The sequence below is a fragment of the Ambystoma mexicanum genome, chromosome 5q (genome assembly GCF_040938575.1).
Source record: "Ambystoma mexicanum isolate Mex_15411 chromosome 5q, UKY_AmexF1_1, whole genome shotgun sequence".
Lineage (NCBI taxonomy): Eukaryota > Metazoa > Chordata > Amphibia > Caudata > Ambystomatidae > Ambystoma > Ambystoma mexicanum.
Window position 1 is genome coordinate 1,274,195,098 of NC_090933.1, and position 17,950 is coordinate 1,274,213,047.

At 61.0% G+C, this 17,950-nt stretch overlaps 22 non-coding genes across 22 annotated transcripts; all 22 read right to left on the minus strand.

Moving 5' to 3' along the window:
- Nucleotides 1–498: 498 nt before the first annotated feature.
- Nucleotides 499–662, minus strand: LOC138499398 (U1 spliceosomal RNA). The gene has a single exon (XR_011279404.1). It is a non-coding gene; the product is annotated as a U1 spliceosomal RNA (small nuclear RNA).
- A 612-nt stretch (nt 663–1,274) lies between these two features.
- Nucleotides 1,275–1,438, minus strand: LOC138499399 (U1 spliceosomal RNA). Its single transcript, XR_011279405.1, has one exon. It is a non-coding gene; the product is annotated as a U1 spliceosomal RNA (small nuclear RNA).
- A 612-nt stretch (nt 1,439–2,050) lies between these two features.
- LOC138499401 (U1 spliceosomal RNA) lies at nt 2,051–2,214 on the minus strand. Its single transcript, XR_011279406.1, has one exon. It is a non-coding gene; the product is annotated as a U1 spliceosomal RNA (small nuclear RNA).
- Nucleotides 2,215–2,826: 612 nt separating this feature from the next.
- Nucleotides 2,827–2,990, minus strand: LOC138499402 (U1 spliceosomal RNA). The gene has a single exon (XR_011279407.1). It is a non-coding gene; the product is annotated as a U1 spliceosomal RNA (small nuclear RNA).
- Nucleotides 2,991–3,602: 612 nt separating this feature from the next.
- Nucleotides 3,603–3,766, minus strand: LOC138499404 (U1 spliceosomal RNA). Its single transcript, XR_011279408.1, has one exon. It is a non-coding gene; the product is annotated as a U1 spliceosomal RNA (small nuclear RNA).
- A 612-nt stretch (nt 3,767–4,378) lies between these two features.
- LOC138499405 (U1 spliceosomal RNA) lies at nt 4,379–4,542 on the minus strand. The gene has a single exon (XR_011279409.1). It is a non-coding gene; the product is annotated as a U1 spliceosomal RNA (small nuclear RNA).
- Nucleotides 4,543–5,338: 796 nt separating this feature from the next.
- Nucleotides 5,339–5,502, minus strand: LOC138499406 (U1 spliceosomal RNA). The gene has a single exon (XR_011279410.1). It is a non-coding gene; the product is annotated as a U1 spliceosomal RNA (small nuclear RNA).
- Nucleotides 5,503–6,296: 794 nt separating this feature from the next.
- On the minus strand, nt 6,297–6,460 carry LOC138499408 (U1 spliceosomal RNA). Its single transcript, XR_011279411.1, has one exon. It is a non-coding gene; the product is annotated as a U1 spliceosomal RNA (small nuclear RNA).
- A 612-nt stretch (nt 6,461–7,072) lies between these two features.
- Nucleotides 7,073–7,236, minus strand: LOC138499409 (U1 spliceosomal RNA). Its single transcript, XR_011279412.1, has one exon. It is a non-coding gene; the product is annotated as a U1 spliceosomal RNA (small nuclear RNA).
- A 612-nt stretch (nt 7,237–7,848) lies between these two features.
- On the minus strand, nt 7,849–8,012 carry LOC138499410 (U1 spliceosomal RNA). The gene has a single exon (XR_011279413.1). It is a non-coding gene; the product is annotated as a U1 spliceosomal RNA (small nuclear RNA).
- Nucleotides 8,013–8,808: 796 nt separating this feature from the next.
- On the minus strand, nt 8,809–8,972 carry LOC138499411 (U1 spliceosomal RNA). The gene has a single exon (XR_011279414.1). It is a non-coding gene; the product is annotated as a U1 spliceosomal RNA (small nuclear RNA).
- Nucleotides 8,973–9,584: 612 nt separating this feature from the next.
- LOC138499412 (U1 spliceosomal RNA) lies at nt 9,585–9,748 on the minus strand. Its single transcript, XR_011279415.1, has one exon. It is a non-coding gene; the product is annotated as a U1 spliceosomal RNA (small nuclear RNA).
- A 612-nt stretch (nt 9,749–10,360) lies between these two features.
- Nucleotides 10,361–10,524, minus strand: LOC138499413 (U1 spliceosomal RNA). Its single transcript, XR_011279416.1, has one exon. It is a non-coding gene; the product is annotated as a U1 spliceosomal RNA (small nuclear RNA).
- A 612-nt stretch (nt 10,525–11,136) lies between these two features.
- On the minus strand, nt 11,137–11,300 carry LOC138499415 (U1 spliceosomal RNA). Its single transcript, XR_011279417.1, has one exon. It is a non-coding gene; the product is annotated as a U1 spliceosomal RNA (small nuclear RNA).
- Nucleotides 11,301–11,912: 612 nt separating this feature from the next.
- On the minus strand, nt 11,913–12,076 carry LOC138499416 (U1 spliceosomal RNA). The gene has a single exon (XR_011279418.1). It is a non-coding gene; the product is annotated as a U1 spliceosomal RNA (small nuclear RNA).
- A 612-nt stretch (nt 12,077–12,688) lies between these two features.
- On the minus strand, nt 12,689–12,852 carry LOC138499417 (U1 spliceosomal RNA). The gene has a single exon (XR_011279419.1). It is a non-coding gene; the product is annotated as a U1 spliceosomal RNA (small nuclear RNA).
- Nucleotides 12,853–13,648: 796 nt separating this feature from the next.
- On the minus strand, nt 13,649–13,812 carry LOC138499418 (U1 spliceosomal RNA). Its single transcript, XR_011279420.1, has one exon. It is a non-coding gene; the product is annotated as a U1 spliceosomal RNA (small nuclear RNA).
- A 794-nt stretch (nt 13,813–14,606) lies between these two features.
- LOC138499420 (U1 spliceosomal RNA) lies at nt 14,607–14,770 on the minus strand. The gene has a single exon (XR_011279421.1). It is a non-coding gene; the product is annotated as a U1 spliceosomal RNA (small nuclear RNA).
- Nucleotides 14,771–15,382: 612 nt separating this feature from the next.
- Nucleotides 15,383–15,546, minus strand: LOC138499421 (U1 spliceosomal RNA). Its single transcript, XR_011279422.1, has one exon. It is a non-coding gene; the product is annotated as a U1 spliceosomal RNA (small nuclear RNA).
- Nucleotides 15,547–16,158: 612 nt separating this feature from the next.
- Nucleotides 16,159–16,322, minus strand: LOC138499422 (U1 spliceosomal RNA). Its single transcript, XR_011279423.1, has one exon. It is a non-coding gene; the product is annotated as a U1 spliceosomal RNA (small nuclear RNA).
- Nucleotides 16,323–16,934: 612 nt separating this feature from the next.
- LOC138499423 (U1 spliceosomal RNA) lies at nt 16,935–17,098 on the minus strand. Its single transcript, XR_011279424.1, has one exon. It is a non-coding gene; the product is annotated as a U1 spliceosomal RNA (small nuclear RNA).
- Nucleotides 17,099–17,710: 612 nt separating this feature from the next.
- LOC138499424 (U1 spliceosomal RNA) lies at nt 17,711–17,874 on the minus strand. The gene has a single exon (XR_011279425.1). It is a non-coding gene; the product is annotated as a U1 spliceosomal RNA (small nuclear RNA).
- Between the last annotated feature and the right edge of the window lie 76 nt (nt 17,875–17,950).

The following is a 17,950-nucleotide window of genomic DNA, read 5'->3' on the forward strand; positions in this document are numbered from 1 at the left end:
TGGCCTGTCGGCCCCCAGGGCCCATGGCCCTCCTGAGCCGACAGGCCACCCCGCTTAACAAGAGCGTCTTGGGTGGGGTGCTCCCCAGCAGGACACGGCAACGCCGTGAAGGCAACGCCCGATCGTGCCCGATCGGTGCTCGGACGGGGCCGGCGGCAGCTGGTAGCCAGTGAACCCCCCCCCCCCCCCAATCCCCAGGAGCTGGATGGGACTTCTTAAGGTTGGAGGGCCTGGCCGTGATAACAGAGCCCGGGCGGGGCGGGGCAGGGCGGCTTCAAGAACTACTGGGGCCCCTGATATCATGGGGCGCACAAGTCTGGGGTTAGGCGCCTGTGCACTTGACCCCTCCAGTGAATGCTGGCCCTCTGGACTGCAGCAACATTCAGAGGCTACCTACTCACACACGTGACTTAAGAAACTCTGCTGCAAGACCAGGGGCTCCGTGTGTAAACAAGCTGACTCTGCACACTAAACTTTTTCTTTCTTTGACCAATAAATCAGGGGATAGCGCGAACGCAGTCCCCCACTACCAGAAATAATGCAGTCGAGTATCCCGCATTTGGGGACATCGCAGGGGTCAGCAAATCCGATGTGCAATGGATGAGCCTCACCCTGGGAGATCTGCCTTGTTGATCACAGATGCTCCCCTGCCAGGTAAGTATGAGTTGCGAGCAAGAGGGCAGGGGTTGGGCCTGTTCTGGAATCCCCGCTAAGCGAGGGTGAGAAGGCAGGCCCTGACCCAGCCCCAGCCCTCCCGGAAGCCCCGAGCGCCTGCAGAGCTGCCTGTCCCACGTTCAGGGGGAAGCTCCGGCAGGCAGAGCTCAGCAGAAGAGGCACATTGCAGCACAGGTCCTTTCTCCCATCAGGCCCTGCTCCGCCCGAGATTTGCATACATTCCGGCCTGGCCCCCAGCCTGCAGGCCCAGTCGGATAGCGAGCAGGCCTGGTGCAGTGCGCCCACTGGCCTGTCGGCCCCCAGGGCCCATGGCCCTCCTGAGCCGACAGGCCACCCCGCTTAACAAGAGCGTCTTGGGTGGGGTGCTCCCCAGCAGGACACGGCAACGCCGTGAAGGCAACGCCCGATCGTGCCCGATCGGTGCTAGGCGCCTGTGCACTTGACCCCTCCAGTGAATGCTGGCCCTCTGGACTGCAGCAACATTCAGAGGCTACCTACTCACACACGTGACTTAAGAAACTCTGCTGCAAGACCAGGGGCTCCGTGTGTAAACAAGCTGACTCTGCACACTAAACTTTTTCTTTCTTTGACCAATAAATCAGGGGATAGCGCGAACGCAGTCCCCCACTACCAGAAATAATGCAGTCGAGTATCCCGCATTTGGGGACATCGCAGGGGTCAGCAAATCCGATGTGCAATGGATGAGCCTCACCCTGGGAGATCTGCCTTGTTGATCACAGATGCTCCCCTGCCAGGTAAGTATGAGTTGCGAGCAAGAGGGCAGGGGTTGGGCCTGTTCTGGAATCCCCGCTAAGCGAGGGTGAGAAGGCAGGCCCTGACCCAGCCCCAGCCCTCCCGGAAGCCCCGAGCGCCTGCAGAGCTGCCTGTCCCACGTTCAGGGGGAAGCTCCGGCAGGCAGAGCTCAGCAGAAGAGGCACATTGCAGCACAGGTCCTTTCTCCCATCAGGCCCTGCTCCGCCCGAGATTTGCATACATTCCGGCCTGGCCCCCAGCCTGCAGGCCCAGTCGGATAGCGAGCAGGCCTGGTGCAGTGCGCCCACTGGCCTGTCGGCCCCCAGGGCCCATGGCCCTCCTGAGCCGACAGGCCACCCCGCTTAACAAGAGCGTCTTGGGTGGGGTGCTCCCCAGCAGGACACGGCAACGCCGTGAAGGCAACGCCCGATCGTGCCCGATCGGTGCTAGGCGCCTGTGCACTTGACCCCTCCAGTGAATGCTGGCCCTCTGGACTGCAGCAACATTCAGAGGCTACCTACTCACACACGTGACTTAAGAAACTCTGCTGCAAGACCAGGGGCTCCGTGTGTAAACAAGCTGACTCTGCACACTAAACTTTTTCTTTCTTTGACCAATAAATCAGGGGATAGCGCGAACGCAGTCCCCCACTACCAGAAATAATGCAGTCGAGTATCCCGCATTTGGGGACATCGCAGGGGTCAGCAAATCCGATGTGCAATGGATGAGCCTCACCCTGGGAGATCTGCCTTGTTGATCACAGATGCTCCCCTGCCAGGTAAGTATGAGTTGCGAGCAAGAGGGCAGGGGTTGGGCCTGTTCTGGAATCCCCGCTAAGCGAGGGTGAGAAGGCAGGCCCTGACCCAGCCCCAGCCCTCCCGGAAGCCCCGAGCGCCTGCAGAGCTGCCTGTCCCACGTTCAGGGGGAAGCTCCGGCAGGCAGAGCTCAGCAGAAGAGGCACATTGCAGCACAGGTCCTTTCTCCCATCAGGCCCTGCTCCGCCCGAGATTTGCATACATTCCGGCCTGGCCCCCAGCCTGCAGGCCCAGTCGGATAGCGAGCAGGCCTGGTGCAGTGCGCCCACTGGCCTGTCGGCCCCCAGGGCCCATGGCCCTCCTGAGCCGACAGGCCACCCCGCTTAACAAGAGCGTCTTGGGTGGGGTGCTCCCCAGCAGGACACGGCAACGCCGTGAAGGCAACGCCCGATCGTGCCCGATCGGTGCTAGGCGCCTGTGCACTTGACCCCTCCAGTGAATGCTGGCCCTCTGGACTGCAGCAACATTCAGAGGCTACCTACTCACACACGTGACTTAAGAAACTCTGCTGCAAGACCAGGGGCTCCGTGTGTAAACAAGCTGACTCTGCACACTAAACTTTTTCTTTCTTTGACCAATAAATCAGGGGATAGCGCGAACGCAGTCCCCCACTACCAGAAATAATGCAGTCGAGTATCCCGCATTTGGGGACATCGCAGGGGTCAGCAAATCCGATGTGCAATGGATGAGCCTCACCCTGGGAGATCTGCCTTGTTGATCACAGATGCTCCCCTGCCAGGTAAGTATGAGTTGCGAGCAAGAGGGCAGGGGTTGGGCCTGTTCTGGAATCCCCGCTAAGCGAGGGTGAGAAGGCAGGCCCTGACCCAGCCCTAGCCCTCCCGGAAGCCCCGAGCGCCTGCAGAGCTGCCTGTCCCACGTTCAGGGGGAAGCTCCGGCAGGCAGAGCTCAGCAGAAGAGGCACATTGCAGCACAGGTCCTTTCTCCCATCAGGCCCTGCTCCGCACGAGATTTGCATAAATTCCGGCCTGGCCGCCAGCCTGCAGGCCCAGTCGGATAGCGAGCAGGCCTGGTGCAGTGCGCCCACTGGCCTGTCGGCCCCCAGGGCCCATGGCCCTCCTGAGCCGACAGGCCACCCCGCTTAACAAGAGCGTCTTGGGTGGGGTGCTCCCCAGCAGGACACGGCAACGCCGTGAAGGCAACGCCCGATCGTGCCCGATCGGTGCTAGGCGCCTGTGCACTTGACCCCTCCAGTGAATGCTGGCCCTCTGGACTGCAGCAACATTCAGAGGCTACCTACTCACACACGTGACTTAAGAAACTCTGCTGCAAGACCAGGGGCTCCGTGTGTAAACAAGCTGACTCTGCACACTAAACTTTTTCTTTCTTTGACCAATAAATCAGGGGATAGCGCGAACGCAGTCCCCCACTACCAGAAATAATGCAGTCGAGTATCCCGCATTTGGGGACATCGCAGGGGTCAGCAAATCCGATGTGCAATGGATGAGCCTCACCCTGGGAGATCTGCCTTGTTGATCACAGATGCTCCCCTGCCAGGTAAGTATGAGTTGCGAGCAAGAGGGCAGGGGTTGGGCCTGTTCTGGAATCCCCGCTAAGCGAGGGTGAGAAGGCAGGCCCTGACCCAGCCCCAGCCCTCCCGGAAGCCCCGAGCGCCTGCAGAGCTGCCTGTCCCACGTTCAGGGGGAAGCTCCGGCAGGCAGAGCTCAGCAGAAGAGGCACATTGCAGCACAGGTCCTTTCTCCCATCAGGCCCTGCTCCGCCCGAGATTTGCATACATTCCGGCCTGGCCCCCAGCCTGCAGGCCCAGTCGGATAGCGAGCAGGCCTGGTGCAGTGCGCCCACTGGCCTGTCGGCCCCCAGGGCCCATGGCCCTCCTGAGCCGACAGGCCACCCCGCTTAACAAGAGCGTCTTGGGTGGGGTGCTCCCCAGCAGGACACGGCAACGCCGTGAAGGCAACGCCCGATCGTGCCCGATCGGTGCTAGGCGCCTGTGCACTTGACCCCTCCAGTGAATGCTGGCCCTCTGGACTGCAGCAACATTCAGAGGCTACCTACTCACACACGTGACTTAAGAAACTCTGCTGCAAGACCAGGGGCTCCGTGTGTAAACAAGCTGACTCTGCACACTAAACTTTTTCTTTCTTTGACCAATAAATCAGGGGATAGCGCGAACGCAGTCCCCCACTACCAGAAATAATGCAGTCGAGTATCCCGCATTTGGGGACATCGCAGGGGTCAGCAAATCCGATGTGCAATGGATGAGCCTCACCCTGGGAGATCTGCCTTGTTGATCACAGATGCTCCCCTGCCAGGTAAGTATGAGTTGCGAGCAAGAGGGCAGGGGTTGGGCCTGTTCTGGAATCCCCGCTAAGCGAGGGTGAGAAGGCAGGCCCTGACCCAGCCCCAGCCCTCCCGGAAGCCCCGAGCGCCTGCAGAGCTGCCTGTCCCACGTTCAGGGGGAAGCTCCGGCAGGCAGAGCTCAGCAGAAGAGGCACATTGCAGCACAGGTCCTTTCTCCCATCAGGCCCTGCTCCGCCCGAGATTTGCATACATTCCGGCCTGGCCCCCAGCCTGCAGGCCCAGTCGGATAGCGAGCAGGCCTGGTGCAGTGCGCCCACTGGCCTGTCGGCCCCCAGGGCCCATGGCCCTCCTGAGCCGACAGGCCACCCCGCTTAACAAGAGCGTCTTGGGTGGGGTGCTCCCCAGCAGGACACGGCAACGCCGTGAAGGCAACGCCCGATCGTGCCCGATCGGTGCTCGGACGGGGCCGGCGGCAGCTGGTAGCCAGTGAACCCCCCCCCCCCCCCAATCCCCAGGAGCTGGATGGGACTTCTTAAGGTTGGAGGGCCTGGCCGTGATAACAGAGCCCGGGCGGGGCGGGGCAGGGCGGCTTCAAGAACTACTGGGGCCCCTGATATCATGGGGCGCACAAGTCTGGGGTTAGGCGCCTGTGCACTTGACCCCTCCAGTGAATGCTGGCCCTCTGGACTGCAGCAACATTCAGAGGCTACCTACTCACACACGTGACTTAAGAAACTCTGCTGCAAGACCAGGGGCTCCGTGTGTAAACAAGCTGACTCTGCACACTAAACTTTTTCTTTCTTTGACCAATAAATCAGGGGATAGCGCGAACGCAGTCCCCCACTACCAGAAATAATGCAGTCGAGTATCCCGCATTTGGGGACATCGCAGGGGTCAGCAAATCCGATGTGCAATGGATGAGCCTCACCCTGGGAGATCTGCCTTGTTGATCACAGATGCTCCCCTGCCAGGTAAGTATGAGTTGCGAGCAAGAGGGCAGGGGTTGGGCCTGTTCTGGAATCCCCGCTAAGCGAGGGTGAGAAGGCAGGCCCTGACCCAGCCCCAGCCCTCCCGGAAGCCCCGAGCGCCTGCAGAGCTGCCTGTCCCACGTTCAGGGGGAAGCTCCGGCAGGCAGAGCTCAGCAGAAGAGGCACATTGCAGCACAGGTCCTTTCTCCCATCAGGCCCTGCTCCGCCCGAGATTTGCATACATTCCGGCCTGGCCCCCAGCCTGCAGGCCCAGTCGGATAGCGAGCAGGCCTGGTGCAGTGCGCCCACTGGCCTGTCGGCCCCCAGGGCCCATGGCCCTCCTGAGCCGACAGGCCACCCCGCTTAACAAGAGCGTCTTGGGTGGGGTGCTCCCCAGCAGGACACGGCAACGCCGTGAAGGCAACGCCCGATCGTGCCCGATCGGTGCTCGGACGGGGCCGGCGGCAGCTGGTAGCCAGTGAACCCCCCCCCCCCCAATCCCCAGGAGCTGGATGGGACTTCTTAAGGTTGGAGGGCCTGGCCGTGATAACAGAGCCCGGGCGGGGCGGGGCAGGGCGGCTTCAAGAACTACTGGGGCCCCTGATATCATGGGGCGCACAAGTCTGGGGTTAGGCGCCTGTGCACTTGACCCCTCCAGTGAATGCTGGCCCTCTGGACTGCAGCAACATTCAGAGGCTACCTACTCACACACGTGACTTAAGAAACTCTGCTGCAAGACCAGGGGCTCCGTGTGTAAACAAGCTGACTCTGCACACTAAACTTTTTCTTTCTTTGACCAATAAATCAGGGGATAGCGCGAACGCAGTCCCCCACTACCAGAAATAATGCAGTCGAGTATCCCGCATTTGGGGACATCGCAGGGGTCAGCAAATCCGATGTGCAATGGATGAGCCTCACCCTGGGAGATCTGCCTTGTTGATCACAGATGCTCCCCTGCCAGGTAAGTATGAGTTGCGAGCAAGAGGGCAGGGGTTGGGCCTGTTCTGGAATCCCCGCTAAGCGAGGGTGAGAAGGCAGGCCCTGACCCAGCCCTAGCCCTCCCGGAAGCCCCGAGCGCCTGCAGAGCTGCCTGTCCCACGTTCAGGGGGAAGCTCCGGCAGGCAGAGCTCAGCAGAAGAGGCACATTGCAGCACAGGTCCTTTCTCCCATCAGGCCCTGCTCCGCACGAGATTTGCATAAATTCCGGCCTGGCCGCCAGCCTGCAGGCCCAGTCGGATAGCGAGCAGGCCTGGTGCAGTGCGCCCACTGGCCTGTCGGCCCCCAGGGCCCATGGCCCTCCTGAGCCGACAGGCCACCCCGCTTAACAAGAGCGTCTTGGGTGGGGTGCTCCCCAGCAGGACACGGCAACGCCGTGAAGGCAACGCCCGATCGTGCCCGATCGGTGCTAGGCGCCTGTGCACTTGACCCCTCCAGTGAATGCTGGCCCTCTGGACTGCAGCAACATTCAGAGGCTACCTACTCACACACGTGACTTAAGAAACTCTGCTGCAAGACCAGGGGCTCCGTGTGTAAACAAGCTGACTCTGCACACTAAACTTTTTCTTTCTTTGACCAATAAATCAGGGGATAGCGCGAACGCAGTCCCCCACTACCAGAAATAATGCAGTCGAGTATCCCGCATTTGGGGACATCGCAGGGGTCAGCAAATCCGATGTGCAATGGATGAGCCTCACCCTGGGAGATCTGCCTTGTTGATCACAGATGCTCCCCTGCCAGGTAAGTATGAGTTGCGAGCAAGAGGGCAGGGGTTGGGCCTGTTCTGGAATCCCCGCTAAGCGAGGGTGAGAAGGCAGGCCCTGACCCAGCCCCAGCCCTCCCGGAAGCCCCGAGCGCCTGCAGAGCTGCCTGTCCCACGTTCAGGGGGAAGCTCCGGCAGGCAGAGCTCAGCAGAAGAGGCACATTGCAGCACAGGTCCTTTCTCCCATCAGGCCCTGCTCCGCCCGAGATTTGCATACATTCCGGCCTGGCCCCCAGCCTGCAGGCCCAGTCGGATAGCGAGCAGGCCTGGTGCAGTGCGCCCACTGGCCTGTCGGCCCCCAGGGCCCATGGCCCTCCTGAGCCGACAGGCCACCCCGCTTAACAAGAGCGTCTTGGGTGGGGTGCTCCCCAGCAGGACACGGCAACGCCGTGAAGGCAACGCCCGATCGTGCCCGATCGGTGCTAGGCGCCTGTGCACTTGACCCCTCCAGTGAATGCTGGCCCTCTGGACTGCAGCAACATTCAGAGGCTACCTACTCACACACGTGACTTAAGAAACTCTGCTGCAAGACCAGGGGCTCCGTGTGTAAACAAGCTGACTCTGCACACTAAACTTTTTCTTTCTTTGACCAATAAATCAGGGGATAGCGCGAACGCAGTCCCCCACTACCAGAAATAATGCAGTCGAGTATCCCGCATTTGGGGACATCGCAGGGGTCAGCAAATCCGATGTGCAATGGATGAGCCTCACCCTGGGAGATCTGCCTTGTTGATCACAGATGCTCCCCTGCCAGGTAAGTATGAGTTGCGAGCAAGAGGGCAGGGGTTGGGCCTGTTCTGGAATCCCCGCTAAGCGAGGGTGAGAAGGCAGGCCCTGACCCAGCCCCAGCCCTCCCGGAAGCCCCGAGCGCCTGCAGAGCTGCCTGTCCCACGTTCAGGGGGAAGCTCCGGCAGGCAGAGCTCAGCAGAAGAGGCACATTGCAGCACAGGTCCTTTCTCCCATCAGGCCCTGCTCCGCCCGAGATTTGCATACATTCCGGCCTGGCCCCCAGCCTGCAGGCCCAGTCGGATAGCGAGCAGGCCTGGTGCAGTGCGCCCACTGGCCTGTCGGCCCCCAGGGCCCATGGCCCTCCTGAGCCGACAGGCCACCCCGCTTAACAAGAGCGTCTTGGGTGGGGTGCTCCCCAGCAGGACACGGCAACGCCGTGAAGGCAACGCCCGATCGTGCCCGATCGGTGCTCGGACGGGGCCGGCGGCAGCTGGTAGCCAGTGAACCCCCCCCCCCCCCCAATCCCCAGGAGCTGGATGGGACTTCTTAAGGTTGGAGGGCCTGGCCGTGATAACAGAGCCCGGGCGGGGCGGGGCAGGGCGGCTTCAAGAACTACTGGGGCCCCTGATATCATGGGGCGCACAAGTCTGGGGTTAGGCGCCTGTGCACTTGACCCCTCCAGTGAATGCTGGCCCTCTGGACTGCAGCAACATTCAGAGGCTACCTACTCACACACGTGACTTAAGAAACTCTGCTGCAAGACCAGGGGCTCCGTGTGTAAACAAGCTGACTCTGCACACTAAACTTTTTCTTTCTTTGACCAATAAATCAGGGGATAGCGCGAACGCAGTCCCCCACTACCAGAAATAATGCAGTCGAGTATCCCGCATTTGGGGACATCGCAGGGGTCAGCAAATCCGATGTGCAATGGATGAGCCTCACCCTGGGAGATCTGCCTTGTTGATCACAGATGCTCCCCTGCCAGGTAAGTATGAGTTGCGAGCAAGAGGGCAGGGGTTGGGCCTGTTCTGGAATCCCCGCTAAGCGAGGGTGAGAAGGCAGGCCCTGACCCAGCCCCAGCCCTCCCGGAAGCCCCGAGCGCCTGCAGAGCTGCCTGTCCCACGTTCAGGGGGAAGCTCCGGCAGGCAGAGCTCAGCAGAAGAGGCACATTGCAGCACAGGTCCTTTCTCCCATCAGGCCCTGCTCCGCCCGAGATTTGCATACATTCCGGCCTGGCCCCCAGCCTGCAGGCCCAGTCGGATAGCGAGCAGGCCTGGTGCAGTGCGCCCACTGGCCTGTCGGCCCCCAGGGCCCATGGCCCTCCTGAGCCGACAGGCCACCCCGCTTAACAAGAGCGTCTTGGGTGGGGTGCTCCCCAGCAGGACACGGCAACGCCGTGAAGGCAACGCCCGATCGTGCCCGATCGGTGCTAGGCGCCTGTGCACTTGACCCCTCCAGTGAATGCTGGCCCTCTGGACTGCAGCAACATTCAGAGGCTACCTACTCACACACGTGACTTAAGAAACTCTGCTGCAAGACCAGGGGCTCCGTGTGTAAACAAGCTGACTCTGCACACTAAACTTTTTCTTTCTTTGACCAATAAATCAGGGGATAGCGCGAACGCAGTCCCCCACTACCAGAAATAATGCAGTCGAGTATCCCGCATTTGGGGACATCGCAGGGGTCAGCAAATCCGATGTGCAATGGATGAGCCTCACCCTGGGAGATCTGCCTTGTTGATCACAGATGCTCCCCTGCCAGGTAAGTATGAGTTGCGAGCAAGAGGGCAGGGGTTGGGCCTGTTCTGGAATCCCCGCTAAGCGAGGGTGAGAAGGCAGGCCCTGACCCAGCCCCAGCCCTCCCGGAAGCCCCGAGCGCCTGCAGAGCTGCCTGTCCCACGTTCAGGGGGAAGCTCCGGCAGGCAGAGCTCAGCAGAAGAGGCACATTGCAGCACAGGTCCTTTCTCCCATCAGGCCCTGCTCCGCCCGAGATTTGCATACATTCCGGCCTGGCCCCCAGCCTGCAGGCCCAGTCGGATAGCGAGCAGGCCTGGTGCAGTGCGCCCACTGGCCTGTCGGCCCCCAGGGCCCATGGCCCTCCTGAGCCGACAGGCCACCCCGCTTAACAAGAGCGTCTTGGGTGGGGTGCTCCCCAGCAGGACACGGCAACGCCGTGAAGGCAACGCCCGATCGTGCCCGATCGGTGCTAGGCGCCTGTGCACTTGACCCCTCCAGTGAATGCTGGCCCTCTGGACTGCAGCAACATTCAGAGGCTACCTACTCACACACGTGACTTAAGAAACTCTGCTGCAAGACCAGGGGCTCCGTGTGTAAACAAGCTGACTCTGCACACTAAACTTTTTCTTTCTTTGACCAATAAATCAGGGGATAGCGCGAACGCAGTCCCCCACTACCAGAAATAATGCAGTCGAGTATCCCGCATTTGGGGACATCGCAGGGGTCAGCAAATCCGATGTGCAATGGATGAGCCTCACCCTGGGAGATCTGCCTTGTTGATCACAGATGCTCCCCTGCCAGGTAAGTATGAGTTGCGAGCAAGAGGGCAGGGGTTGGGCCTGTTCTGGAATCCCCGCTAAGCGAGGGTGAGAAGGCAGGCCCTGACCCAGCCCCAGCCCTCCCGGAAGCCCCGAGCGCCTGCAGAGCTGCCTGTCCCACGTTCAGGGGGAAGCTCCGGCAGGCAGAGCTCAGCAGAAGAGGCACATTGCAGCACAGGTCCTTTCTCCCATCAGGCCCTGCTCCGCCCGAGATTTGCATACATTCCGGCCTGGCCCCCAGCCTGCAGGCCCAGTCGGATAGCGAGCAGGCCTGGTGCAGTGCGCCCACTGGCCTGTCGGCCCCCAGGGCCCATGGCCCTCCTGAGCCGACAGGCCACCCCGCTTAACAAGAGCGTCTTGGGTGGGGTGCTCCCCAGCAGGACACGGCAACGCCGTGAAGGCAACGCCCGATCGTGCCCGATCGGTGCTAGGCGCCTGTGCACTTGACCCCTCCAGTGAATGCTGGCCCTCTGGACTGCAGCAACATTCAGAGGCTACCTACTCACACACGTGACTTAAGAAACTCTGCTGCAAGACCAGGGGCTCCGTGTGTAAACAAGCTGACTCTGCACACTAAACTTTTTCTTTCTTTGACCAATAAATCAGGGGATAGCGCGAACGCAGTCCCCCACTACCAGAAATAATGCAGTCGAGTATCCCGCATTTGGGGACATCGCAGGGGTCAGCAAATCCGATGTGCAATGGATGAGCCTCACCCTGGGAGATCTGCCTTGTTGATCACAGATGCTCCCCTGCCAGGTAAGTATGAGTTGCGAGCAAGAGGGCAGGGGTTGGGCCTGTTCTGGAATCCCCGCTAAGCGAGGGTGAGAAGGCAGGCCCTGACCCAGCCCTAGCCCTCCCGGAAGCCCCGAGCGCCTGCAGAGCTGCCTGTCCCACGTTCAGGGGGAAGCTCCGGCAGGCAGAGCTCAGCAGAAGAGGCACATTGCAGCACAGGTCCTTTCTCCCATCAGGCCCTGCTCCGCACGAGATTTGCATAAATTCCGGCCTGGCCGCCAGCCTGCAGGCCCAGTCGGATAGCGAGCAGGCCTGGTGCAGTGCGCCCACTGGCCTGTCGGCCCCCAGGGCCCATGGCCCTCCTGAGCCGACAGGCCACCCCGCTTAACAAGAGCGTCTTGGGTGGGGTGCTCCCCAGCAGGACACGGCAACGCCGTGAAGGCAACGCCCGATCGTGCCCGATCGGTGCTAGGCGCCTGTGCACTTGACCCCTCCAGTGAATGCTGGCCCTCTGGACTGCAGCAACATTCAGAGGCTACCTACTCACACACGTGACTTAAGAAACTCTGCTGCAAGACCAGGGGCTCCGTGTGTAAACAAGCTGACTCTGCACACTAAACTTTTTCTTTCTTTGACCAATAAATCAGGGGATAGCGCGAACGCAGTCCCCCACTACCAGAAATAATGCAGTCGAGTATCCCGCATTTGGGGACATCGCAGGGGTCAGCAAATCCGATGTGCAATGGATGAGCCTCACCCTGGGAGATCTGCCTTGTTGATCACAGATGCTCCCCTGCCAGGTAAGTATGAGTTGCGAGCAAGAGGGCAGGGGTTGGGCCTGTTCTGGAATCCCCGCTAAGCGAGGGTGAGAAGGCAGGCCCTGACCCAGCCCCAGCCCTCCCGGAAGCCCCGAGCGCCTGCAGAGCTGCCTGTCCCACGTTCAGGGGGAAGCTCCGGCAGGCAGAGCTCAGCAGAAGAGGCACATTGCAGCACAGGTCCTTTCTCCCATCAGGCCCTGCTCCGCCCGAGATTTGCATACATTCCGGCCTGGCCCCCAGCCTGCAGGCCCAGTCGGATAGCGAGCAGGCCTGGTGCAGTGCGCCCACTGGCCTGTCGGCCCCCAGGGCCCATGGCCCTCCTGAGCCGACAGGCCACCCCGCTTAACAAGAGCGTCTTGGGTGGGGTGCTCCCCAGCAGGACACGGCAACGCCGTGAAGGCAACGCCCGATCGTGCCCGATCGGTGCTAGGCGCCTGTGCACTTGACCCCTCCAGTGAATGCTGGCCCTCTGGACTGCAGCAACATTCAGAGGCTACCTACTCACACACGTGACTTAAGAAACTCTGCTGCAAGACCAGGGGCTCCGTGTGTAAACAAGCTGACTCTGCACACTAAACTTTTTCTTTCTTTGACCAATAAATCAGGGGATAGCGCGAACGCAGTCCCCCACTACCAGAAATAATGCAGTCGAGTATCCCGCATTTGGGGACATCGCAGGGGTCAGCAAATCCGATGTGCAATGGATGAGCCTCACCCTGGGAGATCTGCCTTGTTGATCACAGATGCTCCCCTGCCAGGTAAGTATGAGTTGCGAGCAAGAGGGCAGGGGTTGGGCCTGTTCTGGAATCCCCGCTAAGCGAGGGTGAGAAGGCAGGCCCTGACCCAGCCCCAGCCCTCCCGGAAGCCCCGAGCGCCTGCAGAGCTGCCTGTCCCACGTTCAGGGGGAAGCTCCGGCAGGCAGAGCTCAGCAGAAGAGGCACATTGCAGCACAGGTCCTTTCTCCCATCAGGCCCTGCTCCGCCCGAGATTTGCATACATTCCGGCCTGGCCCCCAGCCTGCAGGCCCAGTCGGATAGCGAGCAGGCCTGGTGCAGTGCGCCCACTGGCCTGTCGGCCCCCAGGGCCCATGGCCCTCCTGAGCCGACAGGCCACCCCGCTTAACAAGAGCGTCTTGGGTGGGGTGCTCCCCAGCAGGACACGGCAACGCCGTGAAGGCAACGCCCGATCGTGCCCGATCGGTGCTCGGACGGGGCCGGCGGCAGCTGGTAGCCAGTGAACCCCCCCCCCCCCCCAATCCCCAGGAGCTGGATGGGACTTCTTAAGGTTGGAGGGCCTGGCCGTGATAACAGAGCCCGGGCGGGGCGGGGCAGGGCGGCTTCAAGAACTACTGGGGCCCCTGATATCATGGGGCGCACAAGTCTGGGGTTAGGCGCCTGTGCACTTGACCCCTCCAGTGAATGCTGGCCCTCTGGACTGCAGCAACATTCAGAGGCTACCTACTCACACACGTGACTTAAGAAACTCTGCTGCAAGACCAGGGGCTCCGTGTGTAAACAAGCTGACTCTGCACACTAAACTTTTTCTTTCTTTGACCAATAAATCAGGGGATAGCGCGAACGCAGTCCCCCACTACCAGAAATAATGCAGTCGAGTATCCCGCATTTGGGGACATCGCAGGGGTCAGCAAATCCGATGTGCAATGGATGAGCCTCACCCTGGGAGATCTGCCTTGTTGATCACAGATGCTCCCCTGCCAGGTAAGTATGAGTTGCGAGCAAGAGGGCAGGGGTTGGGCCTGTTCTGGAATCCCCGCTAAGCGAGGGTGAGAAGGCAGGCCCTGACCCAGCCCCAGCCCTCCCGGAAGCCCCGAGCGCCTGCAGAGCTGCCTGTCCCACGTTCAGGGGGAAGCTCCGGCAGGCAGAGCTCAGCAGAAGAGGCACATTGCAGCACAGGTCCTTTCTCCCATCAGGCCCTGCTCCGCCCGAGATTTGCATACATTCCGGCCTGGCCCCCAGCCTGCAGGCCCAGTCGGATAGCGAGCAGGCCTGGTGCAGTGCGCCCACTGGCCTGTCGGCCCCCAGGGCCCATGGCCCTCCTGAGCCGACAGGCCACCCCGCTTAACAAGAGCGTCTTGGGTGGGGTGCTCCCCAGCAGGACACGGCAACGCCGTGAAGGCAACGCCCGATCGTGCCCGATCGGTGCTCGGACGGGGCCGGCGGCAGCTGGTAGCCAGTGAACCCCCCCCCCCCCAATCCCCAGGAGCTGGATGGGACTTCTTAAGGTTGGAGGGCCTGGCCGTGATAACAGAGCCCGGGCGGGGCGGGGCAGGGCGGCTTCAAGAACTACTGGGGCCCCTGATATCATGGGGCGCACAAGTCTGGGGTTAGGCGCCTGTGCACTTGACCCCTCCAGTGAATGCTGGCCCTCTGGACTGCAGCAACATTCAGAGGCTACCTACTCACACACGTGACTTAAGAAACTCTGCTGCAAGACCAGGGGCTCCGTGTGTAAACAAGCTGACTCTGCACACTAAACTTTTTCTTTCTTTGACCAATAAATCAGGGGATAGCGCGAACGCAGTCCCCCACTACCAGAAATAATGCAGTCGAGTATCCCGCATTTGGGGACATCGCAGGGGTCAGCAAATCCGATGTGCAATGGATGAGCCTCACCCTGGGAGATCTGCCTTGTTGATCACAGATGCTCCCCTGCCAGGTAAGTATGAGTTGCGAGCAAGAGGGCAGGGGTTGGGCCTGTTCTGGAATCCCCGCTAAGCGAGGGTGAGAAGGCAGGCCCTGACCCAGCCCTAGCCCTCCCGGAAGCCCCGAGCGCCTGCAGAGCTGCCTGTCCCACGTTCAGGGGGAAGCTCCGGCAGGCAGAGCTCAGCAGAAGAGGCACATTGCAGCACAGGTCCTTTCTCCCATCAGGCCCTGCTCCGCACGAGATTTGCATAAATTCCGGCCTGGCCGCCAGCCTGCAGGCCCAGTCGGATAGCGAGCAGGCCTGGTGCAGTGCGCCCACTGGCCTGTCGGCCCCCAGGGCCCATGGCCCTCCTGAGCCGACAGGCCACCCCGCTTAACAAGAGCGTCTTGGGTGGGGTGCTCCCCAGCAGGACACGGCAACGCCGTGAAGGCAACGCCCGATCGTGCCCGATCGGTGCTAGGCGCCTGTGCACTTGACCCCTCCAGTGAATGCTGGCCCTCTGGACTGCAGCAACATTCAGAGGCTACCTACTCACACACGTGACTTAAGAAACTCTGCTGCAAGACCAGGGGCTCCGTGTGTAAACAAGCTGACTCTGCACACTAAACTTTTTCTTTCTTTGACCAATAAATCAGGGGATAGCGCGAACGCAGTCCCCCACTACCAGAAATAATGCAGTCGAGTATCCCGCATTTGGGGACATCGCAGGGGTCAGCAAATCCGATGTGCAATGGATGAGCCTCACCCTGGGAGATCTGCCTTGTTGATCACAGATGCTCCCCTGCCAGGTAAGTATGAGTTGCGAGCAAGAGGGCAGGGGTTGGGCCTGTTCTGGAATCCCCGCTAAGCGAGGGTGAGAAGGCAGGCCCTGACCCAGCCCCAGCCCTCCCGGAAGCCCCGAGCGCCTGCAGAGCTGCCTGTCCCACGTTCAGGGGGAAGCTCCGGCAGGCAGAGCTCAGCAGAAGAGGCACATTGCAGCACAGGTCCTTTCTCCCATCAGGCCCTGCTCCGCCCGAGATTTGCATACATTCCGGCCTGGCCCCCAGCCTGCAGGCCCAGTCGGATAGCGAGCAGGCCTGGTGCAGTGCGCCCACTGGCCTGTCGGCCCCCAGGGCCCATGGCCCTCCTGAGCCGACAGGCCACCCCGCTTAACAAGAGCGTCTTGGGTGGGGTGCTCCCCAGCAGGACACGGCAACGCCGTGAAGGCAACGCCCGATCGTGCCCGATCGGTGCTAGGCGCCTGTGCACTTGACCCCTCCAGTGAATGCTGGCCCTCTGGACTGCAGCAACATTCAGAGGCTACCTACTCACACACGTGACTTAAGAAACTCTGCTGCAAGACCAGGGGCTCCGTGTGTAAACAAGCTGACTCTGCACACTAAACTTTTTCTTTCTTTGACCAATAAATCAGGGGATAGCGCGAACGCAGTCCCCCACTACCAGAAATAATGCAGTCGAGTATCCCGCATTTGGGGACATCGCAGGGGTCAGCAAATCCGATGTGCAATGGATGAGCCTCACCCTGGGAGATCTGCCTTGTTGATCACAGATGCTCCCCTGCCAGGTAAGTATGAGTTGCGAGCAAGAGGGCAGGGGTTGGGCCTGTTCTGGAATCCCCGCTAAGCGAGGGTGAGAAGGCAGGCCCTGACCCAGCCCTAGCCCTCCCGGAAGCCCCGAGCGCCTGCAGAGCTGCCTGTCCCACGTTCAGGGGGAAGCTCCGGCAGGCAGAGCTCAGCAGAAGAGGCACATTGCAGCACAGGTCCTTTCTCCCATCAGGCCCTGCTCCGCACGAGATTTGCATAAATTCCGGCCTGGCCGCCAGCCTGCAGGCCCAGTCGGATAGCGAGCAGGCCTGGTGCAGTGCGCCCACTGGCCTGTCGGCCCCCAGGGCCCATGGCCCTCCTGAGCCGACAGGCCACCCCGCTTAACAAGAGCGTCTTGGGTGGGGTGCTCCCCAGCAGGACACGGCAACGCCGTGAAGGCAACGCCCGATCGTGCCCGATCGGTGCTAGGCGCCTGTGCACTTGACCCCTCCAGTGAATGCTGGCCCTCTGGACTGCAGCAACATTCAGAGGCTACCTACTCACACACGTGACTTAAGAAACTCTGCTGCAAGACCAGGGGCTCCGTGTGTAAACAAGCTGACTCTGCACACTAAACTTTTTCTTTCTTTGACCAATAAATCAGGGGATAGCGCGAACGCAGTCCCCCACTACCAGAAATAATGCAGTCGAGTATCCCGCATTTGGGGACATCGCAGGGGTCAGCAAATCCGATGTGCAATGGATGAGCCTCACCCTGGGAGATCTGCCTTGTTGATCACAGATGCTCCCCTGCCAGGTAAGTATGAGTTGCGAGCAAGAGGGCAGGGGTTGGGCCTGTTCTGGAATCCCCGCTAAGCGAGGGTGAGAAGGCAGGCCCTGACCCAGCCCCAGCCCTCCCGGAAGCCCCGAGCGCCTGCAGAGCTGCCTGTCCCACGTTCAGGGGGAAGCTCCGGCAGGCAGAGCTCAGCAGAAGAGGCACATTGCAGCACAGGTCCTTTCTCCCATCAGGCCCTGCTCCGCCCGAGATTTGCATACATTCCGGCCTGGCCCCCAGCCTGCAGGCCCAGTCGGATAGCGAGCAGGCCTGGTGCAGTGCGCCCACTGGCCTGTCGGCCCCCAGGGCCCATGGCCCTCCTGAGCCGACAGGCCACCCCGCTTAACAAGAGCGTCTTGGGTGGGGTGCTCCCCAGCAGGACACGGCAACGCCGTGAAGGCAACGCCCGATCGTGCCCGATCGGTGCTAGGCGCCTGTGCACTTGACCCCTCCAGTGAATGCTGGCCCTCTGGACTGCAGCAACATTCAGAGGCTACCTACTCACACACGTGACTTAAGAAACTCTGCTGCAAGACCAGGGGCTCCGTGTGTAAACAAGCTGACTCTGCACACTAAACTTTTTCTTTCTTTGACCAATAAATCAGGGGATAGCGCGAACGCAGTCCCCCACTACCAGAAATAATGCAGTCGAGTATCCCGCATTTGGGGACATCGCAGGGGTCAGCAAATCCGATGTGCAATGGATGAGCCTCACCCTGGGAGATCTGCCTTGTTGATCACAGATGCTCCCCTGCCAGGTAAGTATGAGTTGCGAGCAAGAGGGCAGGGGTTGGGCCTGTTCTGGAATCCCCGCTAAGCGAGGGTGAGAAGGCAGGCCCTGA